Source organism: Petaurus breviceps, unplaced genomic scaffold (assembly GCF_028583685.1).
Source record: "Petaurus breviceps papuanus isolate PSGF00001 unplaced genomic scaffold, PetGlider_PUasm1.0 470, whole genome shotgun sequence".
NCBI lineage: Eukaryota > Metazoa > Chordata > Mammalia > Diprotodontia > Petauridae > Petaurus > Petaurus breviceps.
In genome coordinates this window covers 2,405,989-2,430,869 of record NW_027186350.1, presented here as the reverse complement: position 1 = coordinate 2,430,869, position 24,881 = coordinate 2,405,989, and the positions used below count along the sequence as shown (strand labels likewise).

The window sequence follows — 24,881 nt, the reverse complement described above, 5'->3', positions numbered from 1 at the left end:
GTCTCTCTCTCTCTCTGTCTCTCTCTCTCTGTCTCTCTCTCTCTCTATGTCTCTGTCTCTCTCTCTCTGTCTCTGTCTCTCTGTCTCTCTCTTTCTCTCTCTTTCATCTTTTTGGTGGGGGGAAGGCAGGGCAATTGGGGTTAAATGACTTGCCCAATGTCACACAGCTAGTTAAGTGTCAAGTATCTGAAGCCAAATTTGAACTCAGGTCCTCCTGACTCCAGGGCCAGTCCTATATTCACTGCGCTACCTAGCTGCCCCACTGAGTCTCTCTTAATGCAGTGTAAGACAGAATTTTCAACTCATATTCCATGATAGGCTAATACAGAGTTTGAAGTCCCCTAAAGCTTAAAGATCTTTGCCTGAATAGCTTCTGTCTAGAAATGCTTCACCCATCTTGTACTTGGAAGCCAAGTCTCTGATTTCACATTTATCTATTTTAAATATCTATTTATCTATATTAAATTTCATCTTCTTCAAATTGAGTCCATTAGTCTGATCTGTCAGGGTCTTGTATCTTGACCGTCACCCATTACATTAACTTTCTTCCCCGTTTTATGTCATCGGCAAACTTGATGTTTGCCATCTATGCTTTCCTTCAAGTCACAGATATAAATGTTTTGGTCAATTTATTGATATCCCTTCTTTGATTTACCTCTTTACCCCAACAGAGCTAAAATCAATTTTACTTATTTTTGTCCTTAGTATTTATTACCAGACTCAGCACATTCTGCTTTTAAAAGTACTGATAGCACCATGCCCCACTTTTATATTCCTAGCATCAGAGATTCAGAGCTAGAAGGGACCCCAGAGATTATTTAGTCTAACCCCTTCATTTTACAGATGAGGAAACTGAGGTGAGGTTACAGACTTGCCAGGATCATATAGGTAATAGAAGTAGGGTTCAACCTCAGGACCTCTGATTAAAAATCCAGTGCCTCTTCCAATAAATCACACTTTCTCTTCTGTTAACTTGCCTTTGCTATCATCTTCTTTGCATGACCTTTTCAGAAAAAGTGGGTGGAGCCAAATAAACTGGGTTTTGTATGATATTAGTCATTTTCCTTAATGTATTGTGTCTCATTTTGCCATCTGTTAAAAATGAGAGTGGTGAACCACTTTCTCCATCAGAAAATCTGTGAACTTTCAAAGGTTACCTAATGACCTCAAAGCCAAATGAAAATCTTAACCAAGCATGAAAAGGATTTGATTAGAATTGAGTCTCATAAATACTTCTTGAATGAATGAATAAATGATTGAATGAATGAATGGATGGATAGAAGTTGGCAGCCTCTCAGAAATACAATGACAAGTCTTCATGTCTTCTCTTACTGGGAATGAAGACATTCCCCCAAAGAAATGACTATTCTAACAATTTCTTCCAATTCTAAACTATCCGGCTTATTTTCAGAATCTTTTTGGATTGTTTCTGTTTTGTCTTCTCAGACAGTCTACTCTGTTCAACAGCAAACTTTCTATGCATCTGTTTTCTTTGAATAATAAACCATTCTTCTGTGATGTTTCCTACCTGAGGTACTAATTTCTGTGGCATCAGCTTTAAAGATCATATTTTTCTGTTTTCTTCTCTCAATTGGTCATACTGTAACATTCTCTCTGTTCTCCTTTCCTCTCTCTCTGCTTTGTTTTCTCTCTCTCTCTCACTCTCACTTTCTCTGTCTCTCTCTCTCCCTCCTTCCCTCCTCTTGACTCCTCTTCCTGTCTCCTTTTTCCTTTCTCTTTCTGTTCCACTTCCCCCTCACTTTTTCACTTTCCTCCTTACTCCCCCTCTCCTTAATGTATTCCAATTCTCTTTTCCCTCCTCCTGTTTCCTTTCTCCCCCCTTTCTCTAGTCTTCCTTCTCTCCTATTTCTCTTTCTTTCCCTTCTCTTCAGTTTCCTCTTCTTTATCTCACTGTCCACAATCTAATTCACAATTATTGTGTAGTCGCAATACTACACTATACTACACTATACTAAGGTTTTTCACCTTAAACTTAAACACAATTTCATGTCGCTCCTGGAATAAAAGAAGGAAAAATGAGATTCTCTTGAGAAGAGACCAAAGTTCGAGATCAAAGAACTTTTCCCTTGAAAGAATTGTACATTGAACCAAAGCTAGGAAAAAGAACCCAGGGTACTGTATACTGGATTCTAGCCAAGTAACATATTTTAGATCTAGTTCCTTTTTTTAAGGGGGAAGGAGAAAAGGATTAAGGGAGAGGGTTAGGGCCTATGCCCTCAGCTATCACAAATGGGAGGAAGACTCAGTCTCTTGTTTCCATCATGCAGTCCTACTATGTTCTAGCCCCCAAATAGCGATGGGCCTAAGTATCCCTAAGATTCCATGGGATTATTCTTGAATCCTCCTTCTAGTGTTTGCCACTAAATATATTATTTTTCAGTGCTTAACTCTACTTTGAGCCCTAGGAAATATTGTTTTGAAATTATTTTTAAGTTTAAAAAAGTCTTCTGCACATATTTTTAAAGCTGCACATCTCCCACTCCCTGCATCTGCCCTGTAGCTATGATCACTGGTTATACATTTTGCATAGCCTGCCCCATGGACTTTCCCTCAAGCTGACCAGATATGATAAATTTACTTAGATCATTGAAAGTCAGCCCCAGGAAAGACAGGTGCTTTACTAAAGCAGCATCCTTGATAAAAGAAAGAAAGGGTTTCTTCCCCTGTTGGCGTCCTTCTGTCTTCAACTTCTGGATACTTTTCTTGGTGTAAAATACAAAGAGGATTTAGAATATGCAGATCAGTACCAAGCCTATGGAAAAGACCCCCTGAAGACTTTTCCTTTGAATCATCCTCTACTCCTTTGCTCCCACTGGTTCAGCTCCCAGTTCCTTTGAGGTGGTGATGAGGAAGGGTCACAAGTTAATACCAATGGAGCCACAGGAAAGACTGTGTCTTGTCAGGTGCTGAGTTATGACATCCTGGAGCTAGGTGTTTCCTGTACAGGACTGTCTGAAATAGTCTAGTTTTTCCTGGAACAGTATGAAGTTTATAGAGTACCTTGGGACAGACTCAAGTGGGTCAGCCAGGCATGCTTTTCAGGTTTCAGAAGTCAAATTAATTCTAACTCAATGCTATAGCCCCATACCTAGTTGGTTGAGGTTTCCCTCTTCTTGCCTTTTTGGCAGTAATACATGAACAGGCATCACTAGTTGGGAAGATGAATTACTTAGGAGAAAACTAAGAATTTAGAAAAAGAGTTCCTATGAGCCAAAACCCCAAGCTCTAGGCTCACATAAACAGGGTCCAGCACTGAAGCCACCTTCTTTTCCTATCATATTTCTCTGCCTTGTACTGTTCTCACCCAGGGTTACCTTTTCAAAATCTCCAAATATAGTTCATCCCTATATCTCCATAGATTTGAATAAAACATTTATTTTATTCCACAGAAACCATAGAGAACCCATAGGACCCTATAAATATGTAGAAAACCCATAAAAGATTCAACACAATTATCTGTCACTTACTCTCTATGTGACCTTAGGCACATCACAAAATCTCTTTGTCCAATTTCCTAATCTATAAAGGGTGGATCAGATAGTCTCTAAGGTTCCTTCAGCCCCAGGTCTATGATCCTGTCATATTCCTTCTATGCCAAGTCCCTTATTTGTCCAGGGTTCTCCATATTCACATCGCTAGCTTGTGATTTGGACTTCCTTCAAAAGGGAAATTAACTTGGGGGTGATTAGACAGACAACTTCCCTAACATTCTGGTAAGTACACAAATAGGCATAAAGCATGGGTTGGGAGTGTAGGCATTCCTGGCTAATGTTCTATGGATAAGTCCTACTGTCACTCCACAGAGACTCATACCAGCATAAAGGAGTGATGTGACTCCCTTCCATCTCCGCTCAGTTGATATAATCACAGAATGTAGTTACATATGATGAAGTTTAATGTATTAATATGTTATAACTTATGATCCCTTTATAACAATGATTGGCATATTCACAGAGCATCTCTGATGGTATATCCCTACATATTGCTGTTTGTCCTGTATTTTCAAAGAGGACCAATATAATCATGGGTGATGTCTTGACATGCACATGAACTGGATTTAAGTGAGGCAGTTTCACAAAGTGAGCATCCTCACTCTTTCTTCCTGAGTCATCAAATTTCAGTGGCAGGACAAAAGTCTAGACAACTAGCGATGGCCCAGGATGCAATAGATGACCTTGGCATCTTCAATGTCTGACCAAGCTCTAAGCACTACATAGTACATGCTTCAACCACCTTCATGGCCATTGGAACAAATTATTCTCATATACCCATTCTGCTAGAGGAAGTCTTCATTTGCCTGAGGTAGATATACCCCTAACTCACCAATAAGTTTGAGACCCATCAGTTACTCTCAACCTGGTTTAGCCTGTCTGCAAAGACAGTTTACTGAGGTATGACCATTAAACATGTCAGCTTCTTGGAGCCAGAGGTGAGAGCTGGGTGAAGGCAGACACCAATGGTGAATGAGTATCCCTGCAAAGGATTTGGCAAGGCTTCATGCCAGAGGTACTAGACCTCCCTGAACAATACATTCCTTCCTACCTGTACAGGCTAAGGAGCCTGCTTCTGAGAAATTTGTGATAATATATAATGGAAATGTCCTGGAGAAACTTGAGCATGTGCAAACATTCTGTAACTGGTTCTGGTCTACTAACCTTGCTCCCAAACCATGCTCTATTTATTATGTTTAGCAACTTCAATACATACATGCATATATACATGCACACATATGTATATAGAAAGAGAGAGAGTGAGAGAGAGATGAAAATCCAATAAAGGAAGCTAAGAAGGAGTGATCAGACAAAGAGGAGGAGAACCAGAATAGCAGAGTGTTATAAAAACTTAGAGAGGGAAGAGTATCCAAGAGTGTCAAAATTTGCTGCAAGATTTCTACCCAATGTACTGGAGGTATTCTTCATCCTTTCTTCTGACATTGTGAGGAAACTAGGGGAATATTCTGGCTATGCACCTATCATCCTTTATTCTTGCAACATGGCCAGCCCATCCTTCTCCGTGTCATAACTTCCTTTACTCCTGTTCTTCCATGATCACACCTAGTATGCACCTCTCCATTGCACTCTGTTCTATCCTTCTTTTTAGCTCTTCAGTGGCATTTGGTTCAGTGTCATATAACAACACTGTCAGAACACTAGTATTAAAAATATGGGCCTTTGCTTTCATGGGCAAGTAAGGGTCAGTAAATGGGTTTTGAAAATTCCCAAAAGTAAGGTAGTCTCCTTTCCTCCTGTTCAGCTCTGGAATTAATCTATCATCTGTGCTGTCTACCTCACACACTTATGGAAAAACTCTATAGAGCTCCTAGACCCATTTTGAAATCTGAGCAATAGGAATTCTTTTTTCTTGTAGACAAATAGCCAAACTCCTTTGACTGACTATGGATATCTCTGGGGAAGTTCTGAGATTTGATGCTATGAGTACAATGTCAGGCACAAATGAGAACAGCTGGAGGACCTCACCATCCACAGGAATTCCTCTTCAACCTTAACTCTGCACTGGATCTCCTCCATCACAGTAGCAAAAACCTTTGGCAAGCATATATCTGGTTGTTTTATACCTCTCTGTGCATTTTTGAAAACAGATTGTCAGAGACTGATTAAATGGTTATTTATAATTTGTTTTTTTTAACTTGTTTGTTTATATTACCTTCCAATGAATCTTAAATGATTTTGATGTATAGATGGCAGATCTGTTGTAAAAGAACCTATAAGGAAGTTATTTGTTAACCCTTCACAGGAAAAGCCAAGATTGCAGAGTACAAACATCCACTTAGCTGAGCTCTCCCAATATTGCCCTCCAAAACACTTTAAAATAACCCCTTACAACAAATTTTGGAGTGGCAAAGCCAACAAAAAGTCAGAGGGAGATATTTTTCCAGACTAAGACAACTTAGGAGGTCAGCAGGAGAGATCTGTGACATTGGGATAGGGACTTGTCCAGGGCATATGCAGGATTAGCACTATGGAGGGCCTTGGAGGCAGTTTTGACAGTAGCAATTTTAAGAGCTCTCAGTCCTGAGACTTGGAGATTGGACAACTGGTTAGAAAGAGATTAAAGAGATTGCCAGCGCTGGGTACAGCTGGCTCTAATGGGCAAGACTATTGCCCACAAGCAGTTCTGAGTCACAGTAGATGAGGAGAAGTGCTTGTGGTCAGCAGCAAGGGAGCAGGAACAGCTTTGTTCAAAATACCAAGGCAAAACATATAATAATATATAGCTAATTCAAGCTAATACTTGAAGCTGCAGGAGACCAGGGAACCTAGTCAAAGCTGCACAGTCAAGGGGAGCACTAGTATGGGGGGCAGGAAGGGAAAAGAGACCTTTCCTGGGTAAAGAGCAGAATCCACACCAAGACAACCGTGACCACACCTCTCCTTGAATCATCACATTACCTTGGAAGCACTCCAAACTTGCAGACCTCCAGAACTAGTTCTGAAAACAGAAGCATGAAAAGACTAAAGCTTGGGAGAGTGCCTCTCCAACCCTAGGTGAGTAGAGTCCAACTTTAACACAAAGCTCAAAGTAAAGAAATAGATTGGAAAATGAGCAAACAACAAAAAAGAGGTTTTCTATTAAAAAAAAAAAACTACTACAGTGACAGAGAAGACCAAAATATAAACTTAGAAAAAGACAACATAAAAACATATACAAGCAAAGCCTCAAAGAAAAATGCAAATTGAACACAACCCCAACAAGAATTCCTAGAAGAGTTAAAGAAAGAGATAAGAGTGGTGGAGGAAAAATTGGTAAAATAAATGAGAGTGATGCCAGAAAATTATGAAAAAAGAATTAATAGTTTGGTAAAAAGGCACAAAAAATACAGAAGAAAATAACACCTTAAAAAACAGAGTTGGCCTAATGGTAAAAGAGGCACAGAAATTCACTGGAGAAAAAAAAAACTCCTTAAAAAGTAAAACAAGCCAAATGTAAAGGAGGTACAAAATTCTCAGAAGAATTCTTTTTTTGTTTTGAGAGGGGAAGGCAAGCCCAAGGTCACACAGCTAGTGAGTGTGTCAAGTGTCTGAGGCCAAACTTGATCTCAGGTCCTCCTGATTCCAGGAGTCGTGCTCTGTTCACTGCAGAAAAGAATTCTTTAAAAAGAAAAATTGATCAAATGGAAAAAGAGATATAAAAACTCACTGGAGAAAATAGTTCCTTAAAAATTAGGATTAGACAAGTGGAAGTAATGGCTCCATGAGAATTCAAGAAACAATAAAACAAAGTGCAAAGAATGAAAAAGTAGAAGGGAAATGTGAAATATCTCATTGGAAAAACAACTCATCTGGAAAATAGATCAAAGAGAGATAATTTAAGAATTATTAGACTACCTGAAAGCCATGATAAAAAAAGGAGTCTAGATATCATATTTCAAGAAACTTTCAAGGAAAACTGCTTTGATATCTTCAATCCAGAAAGTAAGATAGAAATTGAAAGAATCCACTGATCACTTCCTGAAAGAGGTCCCAAAAGAAAAATTGCCAGTAATATTATACTCAAATGCTAGAACTCCCAGGCCAAGGAGGAATTATTGAAAGCAGCCAGAAAGAAAACATCAAATATTGGGGAGTCAGAGTCAAGATTTTACAAGATTAAGCAGCTTCCATGTTAAAGGAACAGGGACTTTTAATTTGATATTCTGGAAGGCAAAGGAGCTAGGATTACAACCAAGTATAACCTACCCAAAAAAACTGAGTATAATTATTTGGGGAAGGGGAGGAGGGAATGGACATTTAATGAAACTGAGAACTTTCAAGCACTACTAATGAAAAGACCAGAGCTGAAAATAAATTTTGACATTCAAACACAAAATTTGAGAGAAGCATATAAAGGTAAACATAAAAGAGTAGTCAAAGAGACTAAATAAAGTTAAAGTATTTACATTCCTATATGGTAAGATCCTAAGAACTTTATCATTATTAGGGAAGTTAGAAGAAATCTTTATAGACAGAGGACATGAGTGTAAGTCAATTATGTTGTGATAATCTTCAAAAGAAAAAGGGAGTGGAGCTGAGAAAAAGGGATACCCTGGGAGAAGGGGGAATGGAGTGGTAGAATAGGGAAAATTTTCTCACATAAAAGAGTCATTAAAGGTAGAGCTTCTATAATAGAGAGGGAAGGAGAGTGGTGGACAATACCTGAACTTCACTCTCATCAGAACTGATTCAAAGAGGGAGGTATATACATACATACATACATACATACATACATACATACATACATACATATGAATATGTATATATACACACACGCTCACAAAGTTGCACATAGAAACCTATCTTACCCAAAAGTGAAATAAAAGGGGAAGGAGATAAGAGATATGGGTTGGTAGGGGAATGATAAAAGGGAGGGTGGATTAAGGGAGGTAGAGGTGAGAAGCAAAACAGAGTTTTGAGGAATGGAAGGATAAAAAGAGAGAGAGAAGGATGGGCAGAAGAAAATAGGATGAAGGGAAATGCACAGTAATCAGAATTGTGAGTGTGAATGGGATGAGCTCACTCATAAAAATTGAAGCAGAAAGCAGAATTGATTAGAAATCAGAATCCAACAATATGTGGTACACAAGGGATGTATTAAAATGGAAAGATAAACACAGAGCTAAAATAAAGGGCTTCAGCAGAATCTATTATTCAGCTAAAGTAAAAAAAAAAGGCATGAGTAGCAATCATGATCTCAGACAAAGCAAAATCAAAAATAGATCTAATTAAAAGAGATAATCAGGGAAACTATATTTTGCTAAAATGCTCCATAGACAATGAAGTAATATCCAAAAATTTTATAACATTTCTGTGATAAAGGCCTCATTTTTCGAATATATAGGAAACTAAGTCAAATTTATAAAAAACAAGATCCCTTTCCCAGTTCATAAATAGTCAGAGGATATGAACAGGCATTGTTTAGAAAAGAAATCAAAGCTATATATAGTCATGCCAAAAAAATTGTTTTTAAATCACTATGGCTTAGAGAAAGACAAATTAAAACAATTCTAAAATACCACCTCACACCTATCAGAAATGGCAAGTGCTAGAGAGGATAAGGAAAATAATTATACTAATAAATTATTGATGGAATTATTCTGGACAATAATTTGGAACTGTTCCCAAAAGGCTATCAAACTGTGCATATTCTTTGATCCTAGTAATATCACTACTAGGTCAGTACCCCAAAGAGATCAAAGAAAAAGGAAACACATGCACATATGTGTAGGTATGTGTAGGTATATGCTCTTTTTGTGATGGCAAAAAAAATTAGAAATTGAGAGGATATCCATCAGTTGGGGAATGACTGAATAAGCTGTGGCATATGATTGTGGTGGAGTACTATTGATATAGATATAGATATATAGATAATACTATAGATATAGATATATGGCTAATTTGAAAATATGTTTCGCATGACTTCCCATATATACTTTATATCATTTTACTTGTCTTCTCAGTGGGTAGGGGACAGATGAGAGGGAGAGTATTTGGAACTACTTTTAAAAAGAAAAAGATATCAAAAATAAATTAATAATATATATTTTTAAAAAATGACAACAGAATGGTTTCATAGATGATTCAGAAAAAAACTAGGAAGACTTCTATGAACTGGTGCAAAGTGAAGTGAGCAGAGCCAGGGGAACACTGCATACAGTAACAATAATGTAATGACAATCAACTGTGAAAGACTTAGTTAGTTACTCGAATCAGATAATGGTCAAGAAAATTCCAAAGGACTTGTAATGAAAAATTATATCCACCTCCAGAAAGAGAACTGAGGAACTCTAAGTGCAGATTGCAGCACACTTTTTTCACTCTATTTTTCTTGATTTTTTTGTGCATCTTTTTGCAACATGGCTAATATGGAATTATGCCTTGCATGACTTCACATGCACACTTGATTTCATATTGCTTACCTTCTCAATTGGTAGGAGAATGGTGAGAGCGAGGGAGATAATTTGGAACTCAATTTTTTTTTCAAATGAATGTTTCAATTTTTTAATGTAATTGGGAAATATTTAATGAAAATAAATATGTAATTAAAAATAAAATATAAACACTTTACAGTTTCTCAAAAAGAATAGATCCTGCTCTCCTCATTCTATTCAATTTTGCATCCAGCTCATTTTCCATCTGTACTATTGGTCCAAGATATTTGTACCAATAGGAAAGCTCTACTGATTGTCCTTCCAATTGCATAAAACATATTCTTCATATACATGAGTTTTTCCTGCTTTGATAATTAGACTAAACTCTTTCAAGTGATTAAGGATCTCTCTTGGTAGGATCTAAAATATTCTGGAGCTTAATGAAATTAGCAAAATGTCATCTACCAACAGGAACATTTAATGAACAACCTATAGGGAATTCATTTTCCATTTGGGTTCTTCATTGGACATTCTCCAAGACAGTGGTAAACAACTTTAGTGACATGCTTCACACTTGAAATTAATAGCCAAAGAGTTCTAAAACAATGTTATTTCTATTTTTTACATCTTTCAAGAAATTTTATATGATATTAACATATGCGTGGGAGACACTTTGTTAGAGGAAAGAATTCTTAAACTGACTCCTTGAACTTTTTAAAAATGTGTTTTGAGAGCTTCATTTCAATACAATTAATTTTCTTTGTATTTTATTTTATACATTTAAAAACACTATTCCTAGATTGGATCCATAGGCTTCCTAAGACTGCCAAAGGGATCTATGACACACACAAAAAAGGTTAAGAACACTTGTTTTAAGGTAACATTTTGCTCTACAGGTAAATTGTTTTTTTATAGTCAACAAACAATAAGCGCAATGGAATCTTGTGTTCTCTATGCATTTTGGTCAGCTGTGTGACTACAAAGATAGTTTGCTATGGAATATAATTTGGGAAACCTACCATTTTATTTTCAGGTTTTCATAAAGGATTTCTATGAGGCAGTGTGCCAAAGGGGCTAAAAATTAGAAAGAAAGACCTAGTACTGCCTCTGAAACATAATAGCTGAGTGACTCTGGGTGAGTCACTTAACCTCTTAATGTTCTGGGTAGCTATCTAAAACTCAACGTTACACAGAATGTACCAAACTATACTAGTAGAGGGAGTTTCCTCTCCCAGAAGCTCCCAATGGAATCATAGGTCTAGTCCTCATTTCTATTTCTAAAAAATTTTATAGAGTTGTGAAAGCAGACATATGGACCAGTAGTTACTGACTGATGATCTTTTGATTGCTTAATTTCCCTCCCCCCAATAATAACCAGTTTGATATAGCCCCTAAAAAGACTAACTTTATCTAAGTCAGCAGGATTAAAAGAAACACGGAGTTCAGAGAAATGCAGACAATAGTTCCCTGGTACTATTGATCTAACCACATTTGGAGTGCTGTTTAATTCAGCACACCACTTCTTAGGGAAGATATTGAAAAGGTGAAACACACCCAGAGCAGGAAACCTCATATAGTAAGAGGTCTAATACTCTTGCCATTTAAAAAATTACTTAAAGGAACTAGCGAAGTTTGGCACAGAAAAGAGAATACTTGGGAATCATGTGATTGCTATCTTCAAGTATTTGAAGGATACTTGGATTGGGAAGAATGACTCATTTTTCATGATCACAGAATATAGAACTAGGAATGATGGATAATATTTGTGGCAGTATAAATTTAGGCTTTATGCAAGAAAAAACCTCCTTAATAAGTAGAGTTATTCAAAAGTGCAACTAGATGTCTTAGGAGGTATGGTCATCCCACATTAGAGGACTTTAAGCAAAGGTCATGTTGGAGTAGCTGACCTCCAACAGACATTGAAATTCTGTGATTTTACAGTTGGAATCCTATTGGTAAAGAAAAGATCTGCTCATTGAGTTCTTCCTTTTTTTCTGTTTCCCACATGGTCTTATACTTAGAATGGAACTTATTGTGAAAAAATTATTTACTTTTAGTTTACAACATTCAGTTCCACAATCTTTTGAGTTCCAAATTTTCTTCCCCCTTCTTCTCTTCTCCTCTCCTTTGGTGGCACAAAATATGATATAGGCTCTACTTATACCTTCACACCAAATATTAGTCAAGTTGTAAAGAAGAATTGCAACCAATGGAATGAACAATGAGAAAGAAGAAACAAAACAAAAAAGAGAGAGAGCAAGAAGTTTGCTTCAAGTTGCATTCAGACTCTGTAATTCTTTCTCTGGATATGGATAACCTTTTCCATTATGAGTCTTTTGGAGCTGTCTTATAGCCTTGCAGCTGAGAAGAGTTCAGTCTATTAATCATCACAGATATAGTGTGTCTATAATTGTGTACAATGTTCTCCTGGTTCTGTTCCCCTCACTCAGCATCAGTTTATATAAGCCTCCCCAGGTTATTAAGAAGTCGGTCTGCTCCTCATTTCTTATAGCACAATAGCATTCCATTACATTCATATGCCACAACTTGTTTAGCCATTCCCCAATTGATGGGCATCCCCCTGATTTCCAATTCTTTGCCACCACAAAAGAGTTGCTATAGATATTTTTGTATATATAGGTCCTTCTTCCACTTGTATAATCTCTTTGGGATACAGCCTAGAAGTGGCATTGCTGGGTCAAAGGGTATGCGCATTTTTATAGCCCTTTAGGCATAGTTCCAAATTGCTCTCCAGGATGGTTGGATACATTCACAACTCTACCAATAATATATTTCTGTTCCAGTTTTCCCACTTCTTCAGCATTGATCATTTGGAACTTATTTTTGATACCCTCTCTCTTTGAATATTAAACAGAGGGAGCAAAGGACCTAGTTGCCTTGTTTTTCTCATGGCACTAATATGTCCATTGTTTTTCTGAATGAATGATACTGGATGACAGGAACAATTTCACTTTGATATTTGTATTTACAGTGCCTAACATAGTGCTTGGTACATAGGCACATAATATATGTTTATTTAGCGGCTGATTCTGAAATGATTCCCTCATTTTAAAAAGAGGGATTTATTATCAACTTAATAATGGAACATGAATATAACATAACTTGCTTTGTTACTATTTACATTTACATGATTTCTTCTCAATGTATAAAATATTATAACTTTTAAGTCACTCTCTTCAAATTATCAGTATTCTTCCCCCATTCTCCTTCACTCTTTTTTTTCTTTTTTGCCTTTTGGAGGGCAATTGGGGTTAAGTAACTTGCTCAAGGTTACATGGCTACTGTTTTTTTTTGTATGGGTGTTAAGTGTCTGAGGCCAGAACTGAACTCGGGTCCTCCTGACTCCAGGCCGCCTCTTTCACTCAATCTTATGTGGCCATGCTTAGTGTGTTCTCTGTTCTTTTGGTTCAGTTTTTTCTATTGTTGCCTAATTATTGCACATTACATTATTCATCAAGTTTACTCTAGATTTCTTTATAGTTTCTCTTACTTGTTCTTCTTAATGGCATATATCGTATTTCATGACCAAAACATACTTAACCATTCATTCATACATTTAGGCTATTTCTAGCTTTTTTTTTTTTACAATTATTTATAATGTTCCTAGAAAAAATCTTTGACTGGGTACATTCTTGGCTCTTGTTTGTTTTTTGATAATACCTTCATGGAATATTCCTAGCAATAGGACATTTGGATCAAAGGTTATTATTATTTTTGTAACATATTATGTGCTGCCAGATAATGGCATCTCCTTAATGCTTTTTCAACAGTGTTACTTACTGCTCACTCTGTTCTCATCAGGAAAGCAAGTAGTGTTCACACAATGATCTGTGCAAGTCTAAATGGTTATTTTGTTTTGGGATTTATGGCTTGATAATGAATATTTACTAAAAAAAAAAAAGATTTTGAACATGTGATGGAGCAAAGGTACATTTCTGTTTATTCACTGTTTTCATTATTTTTTGGCAGCTAGTCCATATGGTATCATCATGAATAGAGCATCTCTGCTGTTTATAGAAGGGATCATAGATAAATGATGTCACCCCAGGAGCCTCAGTACACTCATGTACAAAACAATGATTTTAATCCTTATACTAACCATATCAAAGTGAGGAAAGTATTTTTTTAACTCTAAAGAGTTATGTAAATATGATTGTATCCTTATTGCACATTACATTTATGCCTAAGTTAGATAGAGTCAGCATAGTATAGATAGGGCTGTAGTGAAAAGAGTGTGCCTTTGTAGTCAAAGACTTAAGGTTGAATCCTAACTATGCTACTTTCTAAATGTATGCCATTAGGTAAGTTTTGTAACATTTCTGGACCTCACTTTCCTGATATGTATTATACCATCAATTCTCTTTTTTGTCTTCTTGAATTCTCCTTTAAGAGTTCCAATTTTTCTTCTTCTATTTATCTTTGATTAAGCTTCTCAGCCATTTCTAATGTTTCTTCAGTACCATTCCCATTTTTGGAGTGCTAGTTGATGCTGTTGGAGTATTAGCCCCTTCTGACAATTTCTTTTCTTTTTTAAAAATTTCCTGTAAACTATAGTATTTTTTCAACAAAAGCTTTCTTTGTTGCTGTTATCCTTAGAATTCCTTGTCATCCATAACTCATTTTAAGCTTTATTTAGTAATATGGCATCCAAGAAAGCAAAGGACATTTCAGGTTTCACAAGAAAGTCATAGGTTTGGGAATAATGTGGTGGCAGTCCCAATGTGCTCTGCCCTGGTTAGACCTCATCTATATTATTTTTCTCAGTTCTGGGTGCCATATTTTAAGAAGAAAATTGATAAATGGGGACAACCAAAACAATGAAGTATCTTGAGTTCAATATAAAACTTAAACAGAAGACTGGAAGGGGGGTGTGTGATAGCAGTTTATACATATTTGAAAGACCATCAATTGGAAGGGAGAGTTAGATTTATTTATGTTTGGCCCCAGAAGGTATAATTAGGAATCATGGGTAGATACTGCAAAGCAGGGGATTTAGGCTTGATGTCAGGAGAAAACTTCCTAAAATTAGAGCAAATGAGATTCTTTAGGAGGTGTTCATCTCCTGTAGTGGATCAGATTCTAAAATGAAGCAATCTCTACCAAGGTAACTGCTCATTACTAATCTAGCAGACAAAATAAATAAATAATTAACCCAGTAGTGTCACACAGGTCCACATGACTGACTTTGCACAGGCACAATTTGCTCTGATCCTAAGAATACATAATGCACACTGAGAACAAAGTTAGTAGTGCATTCAGTGACAAAGTAATAAGAAACTGATGTCGTAGAAAATAATGAACCAGCAGAATGGGAAACAAGCAAGCCAAGCTTTGGGCCCCTTTTAAATGCCAGGCAATGGGTACCAAAATCATATGTAACCTGTATACATAAACTTGGGGCAAAGAGAGAGAGGAGGTTAATGGACAGATCTCTTATTTCCAACAGCATTCCAAACCTGGTGTTTTCCATGCTGGAAAAAATATTTCCATGATATCTACTTCCAGTATTTTTTCTCCAAGGGCATATCATGTTTGTTAGTAACACTTTTAAAACAATTCATTCCAATCTAATAAACATTTATTAAGCACCTATAACATCACACAACATAATACAAGCATTGTGCTAAGCACAAGGGATAAACAAAAAATATATAAACATAATTTAATTGAATATTCTTCCCTCTTATCAGCCCAGGGGGAAAAATAAGAAGAAATAATAGAATAAATAGAATAGAATAGTAATATATATATATAATAGAATAAATAATAGAACTGATTGCTGACCATCAATCCATAAACTTTTGGCTTTGCTTACAAATTTATAAAGTAAGCCAAATACTAGGGACATTTTTCTTTTCCTCTTAACCGGCTATATTGTTATGCCAATAAGTGTTCTAAAACTAATGCTGACAGAAAATGTCAGTTCCTTGAGGCCAGGGAATTTTAATTCATTTACTGAGCTCTTCATACAATTTTGAATCTTGATTCTCAATAAAGACTCTTCTGTCACTTATTCCAAGGACACTTCTGGGGCATCAGTTGGAAGATAGGAAGTTCAAAATCCTCCATAACTCCTAAATTCACTAGGCTCTCTTCCAGTCAATGTAGGAGAAGGAGATTAAGAACAAAAGTTTTTAGATCTGGAGTTTTGCTCCTCTCCCTGATACCCCATTCTTTCTATTCCTTCTCAGTATTTAGATATAACCCTCCCTTTTCTGTATTACCAAGCACTCTAAATCTCAGGATCCAGCTAGTTCTATGGTTTTATATAGGGTCAACAAGTCATAACCAAGTTTCTTAACCACTGAGAACATACTTACAGTCACAGACAGCTGAAAAGTTTTGGGTTGATTCAAGGGGTTGTCCAGACCTTGTACACACCTAAATCTGATTGATTGATGCAAGTTGTTGTCAGTTAAATTCTCAGGGCTTCGCAACTTATAACTTACTCTAAGTGAGGTGGGGTGGCTTGAATGATTTGCTCAATCAATTTCTTTACATATAAAAGGAATCATCACTAATAACATACCCAACGAATGGTCATCCGCCTTTTGCTTGAAGACCTTGAAGGAGGTCTTCCCTCTTTTACTTAGATCATCCCTAAATACCACCTCTTAAGGGAGCCTATTCTGCTTTGGAATAGATCTTAGAAAATGAGAAAATTTTCCTTAAATTTAAGTGCAAATTTGTCTCTTTGCAACTTCTACTCATGCCTCATTGTTCTGTCCTCTAGGACAAGTTAAATCTCTCTCATACACGATGGCCTTTAAAATACTTAAAGACAGCTACATCAACTCTAAGATTTCTCTTCTCCAAGCCAAACATGTCCAGTTCCTTCAAAAAATTCTCATATGTTATGAGCTCAAATCTATTAACCATCATATTTTACCTCCTCTGGACATTCTCCAATGTCCTAAAACTGTTTTGTCCAGAAATGAGCACAATATTCCAAATAAGCTTTTATATGAGCCTGATAAAGTACATAGGGACAATTATCATTTTAGTTATGGAAGCTATAACTCCCTTAATGTACCCTACGAGCGTATTTGGTTTTTTGATGTTATAAAACAGTAGCATGGTATCAAGATGTCACTGACTGTCAAGAATGAGAGATGACAAGCAGAATTTGGGCACATCAGGCAGGTTCATTATGACTTTTAGGGACAGATAGCAGAGTGTTTCAAATGCCAGGCTCAAGATTTTTCCTAGAAACAGTTACGAGTTTTTGCTGTGAGGAAATGAAACGTGATAACATCAAGAGGTTCAAGAACTTGCCCAAAGCCACATATGAAGTGTGAGGAAAATGTAAGAGAAAAAGAAGTAGGAAATCACAGCTCTGAACTCAAACTACAATCCAGTTGTTTTTCCCTAGAATCCAAGCTTCTGTACTTTAGATAATACTTTACCACCTTACATCAGTTACAATAAAGGTAAAGAACATACCGAGAGATATTGTCAAATGAAAGAAATTCTCTGGAAATATAAGCAACCTCCTTCCCCATAAGCATCCTTTGGTGGGCCAACCTTTGTTTCATCCCTGATAACTATAGGTGGAAAGGATCTTGTGGGCAACAGGCATCTATGGAATAAGATGGACTCCTGGGAAATCCCTTTCTTATCCTCCTTTCCCACTTAGTACCCAGAGAAACCAGACCTGACATATCCCTCAAGAGTTATATTTTATACTTTCTTGCCAAGGGCAAAGAAAACTTCAACCAATCAGCCATGAGGCTGTATCTGCTTTTATTCATCTGATTTGCAAAGCCCTGCAAAGTATGCTTGACTGACCCAGCAGTACTTGGAAATCTGCCCCATAATGTTCTAAAAATTTCATACTGCCTCTAGGAAAAGCTAGGCTGTCTCATAGACCTTTCTTAAGCAGAAAACACCTAACTTCTTCAGATTAAAGATTCAGATGAAGCAAGTGGCATTCGATTCTTGGCTGAAGTGTACCTTGGCATGACTCATAGTGTTTTCTGATCCCTCCCTAAAGGATTAGAGATTCAGACCAGCAAAAGACGAGAGAGGATGGTGCAAGGCAGAAGGACCCCAAAGGTCTTCTCCAAAGGGATGGTTTTACTCTTTGCCTTCTTGGTCATCCTGGTGCTTTTTATCATTGGTATCATCCAGAAGGTCAGTATTGACAGATTGCAAGGGGAGAATACTTTGTCTCCTTCTTTGTCAGACAATGAAGGAATAGAATATCAATCTTCTCTGAAAGTGACTTCGCGCAAACTTGGTAAGTTTATATCACCTGGGCCCCTTAGGAGCACAGTATATGTGGAAGGGCTATGTAAAGGTATTTCCAATGTGTCTACAGTTATGGTTTATAAAAATTAGAAGCCTTTTAAATATCATGAGACCCAAAAAGGGAAGGTGGGATACTTACCTTCCTTGTAGCTAGGAGCTGATCTTTTGTCTGTATCAAACATGTACCACCCCTTTCCTTCACATATGTGCTACAGACACAGGTGATAAGGATACAGGTGAATCCTTAACTTTCAAGAAAGAGCACATGGTGCAAAAGGTGCTTAAAATGAACAACAGGACATTTAAGATTTGGATCTATCTGGGCTTGGGAGTATAACAGATGGCCCCAGAGGAGGAAGGAATAGAGGGCAATAAAAATCAGCAAGCTTAAAGTTTTACAATAAAAATTCTTAAAGGAACAAGGAGTATTTAGTCTTCTTATTTCTCCTAAAAGCTTTGCACACAGAAGGTTCTTAAATGAAGAAAAGGGGAGAAAGTAAGATGTCAGTCACATTAAAGTTCCATCCATCCCCAAGGCAGAAGGGAGAGAGTTGGCAATGGGGTGCAGATTGAAAGCAGCAGAACTTGAACAAACCTGAGAAAGTAGGAGATAGTGGTGGTTGAGATAAAAGATAGCACTGAAAACAGGAACTAAGATCTCTACAAAATGGTAGGCCTAGAAGGACCATCCCATCTGGAACCCTTTTTATTCCTTCTCTTCTCACTGCTGCTGTCATATGTTTTGTCTCTAAATCTCAACATTTGACCTAGCTTCTAGATTGCCAGCTGCTGATAGTGACTCCTCTTTACCTTTGATGAGCTTGAGATATTGGCAATAACAGCAGAAAGAAGAACAGGGTCATGGCCTGGGTGATGGTTAATCCAGTTCAATAGCTCTCTGTAAACTTGGGTGCCCTTGCTTATAGGTGGAATACACATTAAACTACATGAGTGCTGGGAAGACAAACATAAATTCGTTCTCCATCCCCATCCCCATTTAAAAAACATTTCTCCGGGTGGCTAGGTGGTGCAGTGAATAGAGCACCGGCCTTGAAGTCAGGAGGCCCTGAGCTCAAATCTGGTTAGACATTTAACACTTACTAGTCGTGTAACCTTGGGCAAGTCACTAAATCCCAATTGCCCTGCCCTCCTCCTTCCAAAAAAGCAAAAACAAAAAAAAAACCATTAAATTCTACTTTAAAAAACATCTCTCTTGGTATCCACCAGTGTTGGTGCTGACTACAGATTATGATGATTTAGATAATGATAACTAACATTTCTAGTGTTCTTTTAAAAAAAGATTTGTAAAGTATTTTATTTCAAATATAGTCATCAGAGATCCATTCCTTTTGAGTTCTCTCTCAATATTAATCTTTTTTTTTTTTTAAAGCAATCGGGGTTAAGTAACTTGCTCAAGGTTACACGGCCAGTTATTATTTCTGGGTGTGGTGCTGAGTATCTGAGCCCGGATTTGATCAAGGTCATCCTGACACTGGAGCTGGTGCTCTTACTCGCTGAGCCACCTGGCCGCCCCTAAGCAATTGGGGTTAAGTAACTTGCTCAAGGTTACACGGCCAGGTGTTTCTGGGTGGGTGCTAAGTGTCTGAGCCCGGGATTCGATCTCCAGGTCTTCTCAACACTGGAGCCTGTGCTCTTACTCGCTGTGCTACCTGGCCACCCTCTCTCTCAATATTAATCTAATCCTCATCCTACTGCCTATATAATCTCACTAATTATCAGAGATTTAATCCAAATGCTTTCCCTTGCCCATACTCTCCAGAGCCTTGGGCTTCCCTTGATACTAGGGTGCTGTGCTTGGAATCATACCTAATGTCTCCTGATCTTACACTTTGCTCTTCTGGCTTGGTAATTTTGCAAATGAGCCAATTGCTAAACAGGCACAGAATCCACTCCCATTTCCATACATTGAAATTCTTCTCTTCCTTGAAGGTCCAACTGAGAGGTCAGTTCCTTGACTGGTTCCTCCCCCTCTGAAGTATTCAGGCCAGTCTATTTTGACTTCTTTTGTGGACATAATAGTTTTATAACTTGTAGAATAATAGTAGCAATATTTTATTTTGTGAGGCTAATGGGCCAGATGAATAATTACATCAGTGAGACCTGTCAGTACATAGTGTATAGACTGGAGGTTCTTTGTAAGTAACAGCCACAAGCCAACCAGGAACATGACTCCTCCCCATGCGTTGTGTCTCCAATTAGAATGTGAACTCCTTGAGGGCAGGTACTGTCTCCAGGTCAAAAGAAAAGCATTTGATAGGGCTTAGTACAATGTTTCATATGTAGTAAATACATGATAAAGGTTTTGTTTTGTTTTTCCTTTCGGTGCTATGGTCACACAGAGGCAGGATTTGAAACTGGATCTTCCTGATTCCAATTTCAACACTACCCATTACAACACACTACTCCCCAATAATAACTAAGAGTTACATAGCACTTTGATGTTAATGGAGTTTTGTTGTTATTATGTTTACACATTATCTTCTTTGATCCTCACGATGCTGTGAGACTGGTACAATGGGTATTTTTCTTTTTTTTTTATATTTGAATATTTGATTTTAAAACTTTCAATTCCAGATTCATTCCCTTCCCCCCCTGCCACCCACCCTCACTGGGGAGACAAGCAGTTCAGTATAGGTTGTACATGTGCGGCTAATGCAAAACAATAACATAGTAGATATATTGTAAAAGACTGACTATATTTCCCTCCCTCCTATCCCACCTCCCACTCGTTCTATTCTCTACTTTGATCCTGTCCCTTTTCAAAAGTGGGTGCTTCCAACTTCCCTCCCCCCCCGCCTGCCCTCCCTTCCATCATCCCCCCTCTCATCCCCTTCTCCCCCTATCTCCTGGAGGGTGAGATCCCCTATTTAGTGTGTATTTCCCTCCCTCCTCAAGCCAGATTCAATAGGAATAAGGTTGACCCATTCCCTTTTGCCTTCCTATTCTTCCCCTCCATTGTAACCATTTTCCCTTGCTTCTTCTGTATGAGATAGTTTGCCCCAATCTGTCTCTCCCCATCTCCTCTCATTATATTCCTCTCACCACTTAATTTCACCTTTTAAGTATCATCCCTTCCTGTTAAATTGGTCCCGTGCTCTCTATCTATGTATACCTGTAAACGTATATACACACATTCACATATGTATTCATATGCCCGCATACCCTCATATAAAGACATATATATATTTCTAATCCTTTCAACTACTGAGAAACATTTCATAAGTTACAATTATTGTTTTTCCATGTAGGAATGTTAATAGTTCAACTTTGATAAGTTTCTTATGATTTCTTTTCCCTGTTTACCTTCTCATGCTTCTCTTGCTTCTTGTATCTGAAAGTCAAATTTTCTATTCAACTCTGGTTTTTTCAGCAAGAATTCTTGGAAGTCCTGTATTCCACTGAATGACCATATTTTCCCCTGAAACATGATACTCAGTTTTGCTGGGTAGGTGACTCTTGGTTTTAATCCCAGCTCCCTTGACCTCTGGAATATCACATTCCAAGCCCTTCGATCCCTCAGTGTAGAAGCTGCCAGATCCTGGGTTATCCTGATTGTGTTTCCACAATATTCAAATTGTTTCTCCCTGGCTGCTTGTAATATTCTCTCCTTAATCTGGGAATTCTGGAACCTGGCTATAATATTCCTAGGAGTTTTCTTTTTGGGATCTTTTTCAGGAGGTGATCGGTGGATTCTTTCAACCTCTATTTTGCCCTCTGGTTCTAAAACATCAGGGCAGTTTTCTTTGAGAACTTCCTGGAGGATGCTTTCTAGGTTCTTACTTTGGTCATGGCTTTCAGGTAGTCCAATAATTTTTAAATTATCTCTCCTGGATCTATTTTCCAGGTCAGTGGTTTTTCCCATGAGATATTTCACATTGCCTTCTATTCTTTCATTTGTTTGGATCTGTTTAACAGCATCTTGATTTCTCATAAAGTCATTAGCTTCCATTTGCTCCAATCTAATTCTGAAGCAATGATTCTCCTCAGTGAGCTTTTGAGATTCTTTTTCCATCTGGCAAATTCGACTTTTTAAGGCATTCTTCTCCTCATTGCCTTTTTGAGCCTCCTTTGCCATTTGAGTCAGTCTGTTTTTTAAGATATTATTTTCTTCAGTCAGGCTGTTGACTCTCATTTCATAATTTTCTTGCATTGTTCTCATTTCTCTTCCCAATTTTTCCTCCACTTCTCTTATCTGCTTCTTAAGGTCCTTTATGGCCTGTAACCAGCTTGTATTTTCCTTTGAAGCTTTTGGTGCAGGAGTTCTGACTTCACTGTTTTCCTCCTGTTCCATGCCTTGCTCCTTCTTATCCCCAAAATAGGAGTGTAATGTTGGAATCTTCTGTCTGCTTTGTTTCCTTTGCCTGCTCATTTTGCCACTCAATGATTTGACTTTTGGGCTTTTTGCCACAGTAGGACTCTGCCACCAGACGGGAGTTTTCGTCCCAAACACTGGGGTTTTCTCAGCTGCCAGAGGTATTAGATGGGTGCCCTCTCTGAGGTCTCCACACGCTCTGGCAAACTGGACACACACGCCAGGACCTCCACCCTAGACTGCAATCCAGATCCAAGCAGGTTAAAGCAAGAGCGATGACCCCTCAGACTGATGCTTGGTCCCCCTACACTCTGTAGGCCAGGAGCTGAAGCCGCCATGTGGCACTGGCAGGCTGTGCTGGCGTCTCAGCAGTTTCTCGCCCCAGGGGTAAAAGCCACGCACTCCCACTTACTGGGTCCCAAAGTCCAGACTGCACTGGCCTCTCACCTTGTCCTTCGCATCTATGTATTGATAAATCTGGAAACGGCCACAGCTGCTGCTGATCTGGAGTCCCTCTGGCTGGTGGCTGGTCAGGCCCACCCTGGGGCTAAAACCTCGGCATGATGCTGGGCTCGGCTCCCAGAGCGCTGCGCTGGCTGATTCCTGCCGGCCTGCTGGCCTGCTGGGCTGTCCTCAGTGGGAGGTTAGCTTCTCTGTATTATTTTGTGGGTTCTGCAGCTCCAAAGTTTGTTTAGAGTCCCCTTTTTACATGGATTGGGGAGGGTGGAAGCTGGAGCCGCAGGAAGGTCATGCTTCTACTCCTCCATCTTGGCTCCGCCCCCCCCCAATGGGTATTTTTCTTGCTATTTTATAGTTCAGAACACCAAGGCTCACAGTTTAAATGGCTCACCCATGGTATTACTGCTAGTTAGTGTTAGAGACTCATGCCTTTACTAATATTGAGTCCCAACTTCCCTCTGCTATACCATGCTTTCTTTCTTGATACCGTGTTTCCCCGATAATAAGACCTATCCCAAAAATAAGCCCTCCCCTTACTGTGTAAGATTCCTCTAAAATAAGCCCTCCCCCAAAAATAAGCCCTATTGAGATTGCTACTGTAGTGAAGGTGATCCCCTGCGCTACACGCTACATTATGGTACCCTCTGTATGCACCGTCCCCCCCCCACGAAACGCACGCCGCACTCTGAGCTGCATCCAATCAGAGCTGCAGCAGTGAGCACATCATCCTGTTCTTCCCCAGTGATTTGCTTGCTGGTACATTTTTTTGTTCACATTTACCTGTTTATTAAAACTGCTGTCAATGTTCATTAAAATAAGCCCTCCCCTGAAAATAAGCCCTCTGGTGTTTTTCTGTCCAAAAAAATTTAATAAGACAGTGTCTTATTATCAGGGAAACACGGTAGTATAATTCTCTGTGCCCACATCTCATCTCCTTATTAGACTGTAAGCTTTTTGAGGACCAGGAAGGCATCCTTTTTCACCTTTGTATCCCCAGCCTCCGACACAGTGTATTCATTGCATAGAGTAAATATTTAATAAATATTTATCTAAATGAATTGAATTGACATTCCAGATAAAACAAGAAATAGCAGTAGAAAGGGCAGTTAGATTGCACAGTGGTTAGAGTGCTAGGCCTGGAGTCAGGAAGACTCAATTTCCTGAGTTCAAATCTGACCTCAGACACTTAATAGCTGTGTGACCCTGGGCAAGTCACTTAACCTTGTTTGCCTCTAATGAGTTTCCTCATTTATATTAGTAAAATGAGCTAGAGAAGGAAATGTAAATGCCCTCACTATCTTTGTAACTCGAAAGAAGGTCATAAAAAGTCTGACATGACTGAAAAATGACTAAACAACATCAAAGCAGTAGAAAGGGACATATATTAAGCCTTAAAAAGGTACCGACACATACATATCAGTCTGCTGTATCAGAGCTAATTAACTATACAGACTTTGAAAGAATAGGACACAGGACAGATAACATTTAATAGCCCTTCAGGAAGGGTTCTTTGGGGAAGGGAATAAACATTTATTAAGCACCTTCTATCAAAGGACTTCTGCTAAGCACTTTACAAATACCATCTCATTGGAGCCTCCTAACAACCTTGGGAGGTAGGTGCTACCATGACAACCATTTTATGGATGAGAAAACTGAGGCAGTGCAGTGTCAATGCTATTGGCAGTGGCCGCGGAGTTGGACATGACTGAAACAACTCAACAGCAACAGCTTTTTGGGCCCAGCATTCGATGTGCTAGCTGCCTTCATGCCTGTTTGGCCTATGGATTACACAAAGTAATTTTTAAACCATCTAAAATAAAAATCATAATTATAAAGAAAAGCAATTATATGTAAATATGTAACTTCCCTCCCAAGGTCACAATCTCTTTAGGAACTTCTTGTGTCCCCCTTGGAGGGAGGGAGGGGTCACCC

At 38.3% G+C, this 24,881-nt stretch overlaps 1 long non-coding RNA gene across 1 annotated transcript in view; it reads right to left on the bottom strand.

Annotated features, from left to right (window-relative positions):
- Positions 1-24,881, bottom strand: part of LOC138171930 (uncharacterized) — a 615,043-nt gene that overhangs the window by 42,878 nt on the left and 547,284 nt on the right. The window lies entirely within an intron of this gene.